The sequence below is a fragment of the Aulonocara stuartgranti genome (genome assembly GCF_965226115.1).
Source record: "Aulonocara stuartgranti genome assembly, chromosome: 8".
NCBI lineage: Eukaryota > Metazoa > Chordata > Actinopteri > Cichliformes > Cichlidae > Aulonocara > Aulonocara stuartgranti.
This window is the reverse complement of record NC_138959.1, coordinates 30,076,858-30,086,342: the sequence shown is the minus strand read 5'-3', so window position 1 is coordinate 30,086,342 and position 9,485 is coordinate 30,076,858.

Below are 9,485 nucleotides of genomic sequence, written 5' to 3'. Positions count from 1 at the left end.
AGTCACCTCGAGGCACTTATACTGTTCTGTAAAGACGCTGCTGTGTTAGAAAGAAACCCCACTATCCCCCTTGAAGACTGAGTCTTTAAGCAGCTGTGGCAGCAGTTCTGCGCCCGATTGTCGTCTCCACTTCAGTGGTAACTTGTTTACTTATTAAGTTCTTGTGAAGTAACTCTAGTTTCCATGACAATCTTCTCCATAGATTTCCTGGAGTTTCCACCATTCCAGCTTTCCTCTGGAGATACCACGTCTAGATAACTCCTGACCTGTTAAGGCTCACTTGGATCATTCCTGCCTGTTTCCTCTGCCTGCTCGCCTTCAGTGCATCTCCTTGGAAATGGGCACTCTCTGTAATGAGTAAGACTCTGTTCCTGTTAGCATTGGCTGGCACATGGTGCTCCCTCTCAGTCACTAACAGTACATCTCCACACAGATCCCTGCATAGCTGGAACCACTCACTGTTTGCGTCTGCTCCCTGGGTCCAACTCGAGCCTTGGTATGACAGAGTGATGATGATTTTTAACTGTGCATATAGACATATATGCATTAGGCTGGCCCCAAAATCACAGCCAAACGAATGAATCTTGATGCCCATGCACAGCTTTCTTCTCCCAGGACACGATCCAGCCACAGCTGAAACAACTATGCAGGCACAAAGTACAGAAAGCATAAACCTTAAACAAAAATGAAAACGTTAGACGCATTATTTGAATTCAGTTGTTTGCACTGATTTTAGATGAGCTCAAATATCTTTTATGCTCAGCAGAAGAATGTAAAGGGCACAAGAACAACAAACACAATGATTCACTAGCACGAATGTAGAGTAGCAGACAGTCTGGCAAAGACTAGCTGTGTGCGCTGGTCTGACCTACGCCGGCCTAATCACCACCAGGTGCGGACAACAGGTGAGGTGATGATGGCTCCGCCCAGGGGTGGAGCTCACAGCACTGTGGAAAAACACCACCACTCGCCCGGACCATGACGATTGTGAGATTAAAGACTGTTTAATTTCTGACAGCTGGTATCAACAATAATCAGGAGCATCTGGATGTGACAGTGATGCGACAGGAACCTCCCGCAAATCTCTTCAGTGAGGTCGATAAGACGCATCAGGAGAGTATCTGGACTACCATAAAAAGACAAACAGATGCCAGCACGCCGCCCGTCCGTGTGTCCTAACCTTTGGTCTTGCTGGCACTGAATGCTAGCATAAGAGATCAGATTTCTTCAATGTAAGCTTCAGTGTATTGCTGTGTTACACAAATCTTGTGAGTGTATGTTAATGTAAAATTCAATTTTATATTCATGTTTTGAGATTAAATTTTTTTTAATTCATGTTTATTCATACAGCACCAAATCCCAACAACTGTAAGGTCGACCCTTCAATAACACATACAGAGACAAACCCAACAATCATGTGACCCCCTGTGAGCAGCACTTTGGCAACAGTGGGAAGGAAAAACTCCCTTTTAACAGGAAGAAACCTCCGGCAGAACCAGGCTCAGGGAGGGGCGGGGCCATCTGCTGTGATTGGTTGGGGTGAGAGAAGGAAGACAGGATAAAGACATGCTGTGGACGAGCATTTAAAGGTAAATTTTAAAGGTTATTTCAAGGTAAACTGGGCCCTGTCATCACTTTAATGTAAGGAGCTGAAAGGGGCCCAGTTTGAACATGTCCCAACCCTCTGTAGCAAGTACATAAATAACTGAACTCTCAGTATGCATGCACATTTCTGTAAGGGTATGTGTGAAAAGAATAAACACATGTATGCATGTTTACAGTGCTGAAGCAGCTTATCGTCATCTCATACACACACATGTAAATGATCAAGTTATGAGCTTTTATTGATCTGCTGCTGGTTGTTTTATGACATGCTCTCATTCCAATCCCACTATTGATTTTCACTCCCTGTGCAAACAGTAGGCCCCCTCATAAAACTTCCTCAGTCGACAGAAATGAGTAGGTAAAAGTGTGTGACACACACACACACACACACACACACACACACACACACACACACACACACACACACACACACACACACACCTGCATGTGTGTGTTTGGGCTTAGTGATATGGAGGTAATCTCAGATATCGTGTTGGGATGCGTCTCTTTCTACTGACATGTGGAAACCTTAACAAGCAGCAATATGCGTGTTTGCTTTGTTTATTACTGCGCCCGATCACACTGTCAGGTCATAGCTTTGCTGCCTAGAGCAAAACTAAAGTGCTGCTCGTGCAGTAGTCTGTGGAGTCTCTAGTAGATGGATGGGAACTACAACTGTTTGATAGGCTAACAATAGTTTCAAAATCAGTCCTGTGCCAGCTGCCATCAGCTCAAAGCCTCCACGAACACGGGCAGTACTTTTAAATTCTACCTTCCTGTAAGTGGCAGCATGCATACACAATGCAGAGCTGTGGGAACTACAAAAGAATACATGTGACTAAAATGTGAACATGCAAGAAGAGCAGAAACAGAGAAGGTGGATAAGTTGAAATACCTGGTGTCAGCCACCTGAAACTGTGGACAGGGGGGATGGGAAGGTTTATAAGATGGTGTGGAGACCCTACTGGGAGTGAGCAGGACGTCATAGCATGATGGGAACGTCCCAACTGTAACTTCACTGCTGTAACTCTGCAGTTGTTGCCCTCAGAAAATGTGCACCGGCTGTACCAGCCAGCCTCTCCTGGCAATGCCCCGAAGCCTCCTCCCCACCTCTCTCCTGCAGCTGAGACACAAACACACCCCACTGCCACAATGAGGGACAGCTCAGGCTGAGTGATTTGGAGAAAAGGTTGGAGAGGCAGGGCTGAGACAGGGTGGACACCCGACAAAGAATGTTGAAGACAGGCAGGAGGAGGAGAGGAAGACCTCAGAAAAGATTCATGGATGAAGTGAAGGAGGGCATCCATATGGTTCGTGTGACAGAGGAAGATGCTGGGAAAAGGGTGAGATGGAAGCAGATGATCCACTGTGAAAAAATAAAGACAAACCTTTATTTTTTCCGTCCCACTAACGAGAATGGGAGGAGCCCCAGCTTCATAACCACGGTGACGTTTCTGCAGTGTACAGCGACTATGCTGCTGTTTGGATTTGCCTTATTTACATCCCATCAGTGAAGACAGTGCATATTAAGTCACGCAAGCTCACAGTCGTTAGAGACACGTACATGTATTGCTGTTGGCCTTTCCTTTTAATGTGGCCCTCAGGAAACTATTGCTGTGCTGATGTTTCCAGCTATAATGCGACTGGCCAGAACAATGCTGTGTTAATTTGTTTGGTTTCCGGCAAAGGACTGTGAAAACAGTGATGGCCACACAGACAGGAAGGGACATTAATAGATGAAGGAATGCTGGGAGGGACGGTGGGACTTTGGCTGGGATATGTCCAGCACAAAGGAGGATGTTTGATAAGGAAAGAGGTTAAAAGACAGAAAGCTGGTAACAGATTGTTAAAGAATGAACAGTTAAAGAGCGTCTTTAAAAGAAGGAACATTGTGTTAGGCACTGGAGGAAGAATGGCACAGAAGACAAAGAAAGGAAAGAAGGAACCGCTTCCATGAAAGTCACTCAGGTTTGAAATGCAACATCCTTCCATGTTTCACGTTCTGTAGTACAGACAGACGCTGGACACAGACCTGCACTGTCGGGAAGATTCACTTTGACCTGAACCAGGTTCAAATATGCTCTCCACATTTTAAACCTTTCAAACTTCTTCCAAATAATAATTCACATTGCTCCTATTTTTCTTCATAGTTGGTATTTTATTGTTTAGCTGTTTTCGTTTCTATGTTCAGCATGCCACGGCAGACAAAGTTCTCTATGCAAGGTCAGAAACGAGGTCTCCCTTAGCCCCAGTGCATTCTTGCTATCCATGGAAAGTGGATAGCAAGCAAGACAATGGGGGTCACAGGATGTGAGTTTTCTCACTTCCTCCCAGTCAGTGGGTAAAAGAAAGAATGCAGAGAGCTAAAAGGATAAAGAGGAAGCAGAGTGGTCTTGGCTAAAAGTTGATTTGACGCCGTTTAGCCGTTTATAAAAAAGGAGCCCGTCGTGCTCTGGAGCACAGGCGTGTCATCCTTTCCACACTGCAGCAGCACCTTGGGAAGGCTCCTGTGACACAGCCACAGCGACCTCACACAGTTATTTGGATCCTCCAGGGCAACATTTTGGTTTTTGCATGTGTGGATTGGATGATAATTTCATTTCACCTGCAGGAATATGTTTCATTGGCCGTGTGTTCAGTACTGTACATTGGTATGAATGGGAGCATTTAACTGATGCCAAGTGTTGAGTCTGCACAATAAAGGGCGGGCTTCAATGAATGTGAAGACTTTCATAGCGACAGTGTGATTGTTGTGTCTGTATTGATGATGTTAATTTCTCCATGATTTGACGGGTCATGTGTTTCTCCTGCTTTACTACAAAATGTTCTTCAGCTTAGTTTGGAAACTTGTGATCAACACGGCTGAGCCTTTGCCTCGGGGTAAAAAGAGTCAGCTGAAATGATATTCTACTGAAGTCTGTGGTGATTCAGCCTGAACGATTCTTACACACTACAACAGGTCCTCCCAACTAGTTTGCGTTTGAAAGTAGCGTCGGTAAAGCTAAATATGTGTGGATTTTCCATCAGTGTTAGTTTCAGGTCACTGTCTGCATGACTCAAAGTTTGAAGCACCGTTGCATGTAAGCTTTCATTTTATCAAATCACTGAGCAGTCTTTGTCTTTAAAAACAAGCTCTCGTCTTCCTCTGCTTTCTGGCATCTTTCTCCATCTCTGATTGAAATGAACTCGCGCCCTCTCCTCCCCTGGAAGCACAGAGCTGGACCGTGAGCTGGCAGACGCACACAAACAGAAGCGTCTGAAATTACCTGCCACATTTTTATTGCCTTTATGCTCCTTTTCTGTAGCGCTAGCTAGATACTGATACCCATTTAAATCACCGAGTTCATAAATGATGTGTTTCTGTGTCTCTTCATGTGCAACAGTGACCTCCCTCCATTTACATTCAGCTCGCAGGGACAGGAAGTGACATCACATGAATGCTTTATTCTGAAGTAAAAAACATGTTATGAATAAAAGTGAAAAGGTGCCAGAAAAATAAATACTGCAATAAAGTACAGACACATACTTGGAAAATTGCATTTGTACCGTCAAAAGTCTTTGTACTCTGTCACTTCCCATCTCTGGACCTCGGCGTATAAATGTGGCACAAACAGGGAACGATTTCCACGCAGGCCCTTCAGCTGTCGCTCTCAGGGCCTCCTGTCCCGTCTTCCTCCCCTCAAAGTCAGGCTGGATGATCTGAGTGGGAAGTCCAGGTTCAGGGTGTGTTCCAACTGACGTTTCTGAGTCAAATTTGGAATTTACAACTTTAGACATTAAATGAATGCAGCAATGTCCCTGTCCTTGTCTTTATTGTGCAAGAACCTGAGATGTTCCTGCATTGCTCTGTCTGCTACCTGTGGTGGGCTTTAGTTGTCCTGTTCCATTATATCTTTGATTTTTATTATTTTGGTGAAGCTTCTGGAGTTTGCAATCAAATCTCCATTTTGTGTGGTCTGTTTGGGGGCCACCACTCCACACACTTGTCTGAAAGACGTACCTGCATATACATGCACACGTCCTGCCTCAGATTGAATGAACTCTTGTGATAAATGTGAAACAGTCGACTTAAACAGCAGATTTAATCGTTTGTGTTCTTGGACCCGTGCATGTCGCTGAGTTCTCTACATTCTGCAGTGTAAAGTCAGGCCAGTCCCCTGGGTGCCATCACTATCAGTAACAGCACATGTTCGTCGACTCAAAAACAAACTAGACCACACACAGGTCTGCAGGGAGAACGGCCGCACTGCTTTACTGAACACTGGATGTGTGCGCCTCTCTTTCACTTCCCCATTTGAAATGAAAGCCAAGCCAATTTCACAAGACTAACAGACTAACATTCACATTATCAAACAGACACACACTCACAAGGTTCAGCGAGCGTACGTTTCTGATCGAGTCTGTGTGTTTCTATGATGATGTTTGCTAGTTCACCTTACATGCATTAATGTAATAACGTGGTTAGTCTACTCAACGTAAATTACACACGGACAACATTAAGCTACTCACGCAGAGAAGAACGGCTGCTGCTGCATCATCATCCTCATCATTCCTGCTACACTGGCAGGGCTAGGGGCCAGGACTCTCCTCTTCGGGTTCTTGGGGGATGTTGCTAACTCTGGGTCCGATAACAGGCACCACACCCACAGTAGATGTGCTCGGTGTGAGGTCTTGCAGCAAGCTATCAAATACGGGGCATTTCTGGGCTTTTAAAAAAACGCTATGCGTCGCCAGGTGTTTCATCAGATTCGAGGTGTTACCTCCTTTGACAGTATCACAGTATCAGCTTAAAGCACTTGTTGCTGCTGAGTTTGCATCTTTTGCTGTGAAGTACAGCCAGACTTTGACCGCTTCGCCTTGGACATTTTTAATCTGTAGCTCTGCTCTAAAAGAACGTACGTACCTGGCCCCGCCTACTATCCTCGGAAACGTAAAATGATTGGCTAGAATCTAAAGTGTATCACAGCTCAGGAAAAAAAAAGCACCGAAATAAAGCACCGAAATGTGCGCTGCTTTTCGGTCTGGTTACTACCGTTTATGCCAGAACCGGTGCCATCATGGCACCGGATACCGGTACCCATCCCTACTCCTTACTCCTTCGAGACACAGATCAAAGTTCAGAAGTCACAGCAGGAACTCCCGTGACAGGAGAATGAAGCTCTGCAGGTGGTGTCCACCTTAGCTGCTTATGTTTGCTGCAGTCCTCATGCTAATCATGGGCACACACCTACAACTAGCATACAGCATCAGGTTTGCATGCCGACCGGACAATATACAGACCTTTTCATAAAAGGAAGGAAACAGAGACATGAAAGAAAAACAAAGTGTGAACCCAAAAACAGACTCATTAGGCAACGACTTTAATTATATAGTCTTGATGTTATAGGCAGGGAGTGTAACAGGGACGAAGTCCCCTCGAACATACAGACGATTAATTAATTTGATTAATTAAACACAAGACTTCAAGGTGGGTATTTTCTTGGGAGAGTGGAAGGATGTTAGCTTACTCGGATTATTGGATGGAAGAGTTTTCGGAGGTGTGTCAGTGAGTGTCACAAAACACGAGACTCAAGACGTCCAACCTTTCCTATCTTGATCTCTGGTAGAAGCATGAGCAGCAGCAGGAGTCGGCAGGTAAATGTTCAGCAGGTAACGTGATGGTGGACGAGACCAGCATCAGCGAGACGGTAACAGTGAATGCTGATTGGTGGGAGGGTGGACTGGAGACACAAAACACAACATTAACACAAGACGTAACAAGACCAGAGAAACAGTGTCAGGCTCAGCGTGAGGTAGCAGACAGTCTAGCAGAGACTGGTCTCAGATACAGGCCAGGTGAGTGCTGGCGTGAAGCGAGGTGAGGACAGGTGGAACCGAAACTCCACCCACAGCTCCTGAGAAGGTGGGACCTGGACTCAGGAGCAGGAATGGAAAGACATGCCAAAAACCAGACACTCGGCCTGGACCATGACTGATTTATTTTATGGAGGGTCATCAATTTGCAAATTGTGAACAGATTTTTATGAGCTGTGATTTTTACTTTCCACGATAATTAGCACAACAAAACACAACTTTCATGTGGACTGACTCTGTGTTTGGAGACCTGGAATGTAAATGTGCCTGTGTCTAAGACACTTTTGGTCAACGTTTGTGGTTTAAATGTGCGCTAAATGAAATAGACAAAAATAAAATCAACACAAAAGGTTCCCTCGTTTGTCATTTCCAAAAGAAGTAATTTATCTAAACATGAGTCCGTGGGTCTACAAACTGAACTGAGGAAAGAAACAAAGTTTCAGGCTGTTGAGGAGCTTTTAATCAGCAAAACAGAAACGTCTGTTTCATTTGCACGTCATCATTTCACTGTAAACTTGGTTTGAAATGCTCAAATAAAACTGGCAGTGAAATTACATGTCAGCATTCTTCAATGGGCTGAAAATCCTCGAGACCCTTGAAGTCTTGTGCCTACACAAGTCAGAGAGAAAGACCATTATCTTTGTTTGACTTCCTCTTCTTAGTGTCTGATAAATCTGCGTGGCAGGATGAGCGTGACCTCTTCTTTCAGAGAAACAGAGGTGAAGAAGAGTCCACAGCCGAGCAGACAGACAGACTACACTGCAAACAATCACAAGTCTGCAGGGACCTGTGGTTCAGCTGCACACTGCAGGCCTACTGAGTAAAAGTAACTAAGTAACTTTTACTTACTCCAAAACATGGTCAGCCAACTCAGCTAGACAAGCTGACAGAGCTTTATTGGCCATAAAACATTATTTTTTCCAAAAAAGAGAGACTCTATCTGTCAGTGTTTTAAAGTATCCTCCCGAACGTTTGCACTGTGTAGCAACGCAAACACTGATCGGACGGCCAGTTTTTGGAACGAGAAAACGAACAAGAAGCAGTTTCAACCTGCACACTCGAAGGAGACAGGAGAGCCACCTGACAGCCTCTGAGTGGTTTGTGTCTACTGAGCAATCATCGTACACTTCTGTGTTAGTTTAAGTAGTGAACGTGACTGAGTACACTAAACATGCAGAGACACACTCACAGAGCCATCAGAGCCCTTTGTCTGAATGACAAGAGCTCTTTACCAACACACACACACATGTATATGTAGCTGGGCGAGTGGCTCCAGCAGATCCCAGGAACAACATCGGAGATCTCTGCCCAGAAGAGCGCAGTCCTGGGAACAGCAAAGATACAGCGCAGGACCCTGAAGCAAGGGATTTTCTTTATATATCCAAGACTGAAAAACGCTCCTTGCTCAAAGATGCTGCCTCCTCACAACCTGCAACCACAAAATCTACTAGTTCAGCTGTCTTCTGGTGGCTTCTACAGCCTCTGTGAAGCTTTTCTATAAAGAGAAGGACTCAAAGTCCAAAAGCACAGACCACAAGAAGCCCAAAACACAAACCAGGACAACAGATGGCAGACTGGAGTACAGGGGCACAAAGACAAAGAGTAAGAAGAAGGACATCAACAGATCTACTGGCTGAAGCACAACTAAATACAGAGACAAGAAAACCCGTAATAAACATGATAAAAAAGCAACAGCAATGAGGAAGGATCGATAAGGGCAACAACCAAAAGGTAACAATATCACAAAACAAAATAAAAACCAAAGTTTCACTGTAAAAAACACGAGTCGTTATGAGTTCCTTCCAGGAGACAGCACTCACATTTCCCTCCACAGACTCACACTCTCACTCAGCTTTGAACAGTTGTTAGAAAACCAGAACGTGTCATCTGACAAACAAACAAACAAACAACAGAAAGTGATTATGAAATATAACTTTAGAAGAACCCAAACAAACAATGAAAAGGTGAGAAATGAGAGGCGTTATTGTGGCTTCCACAGAGAGCAGGTGAAATGTTTATGTTGGGCA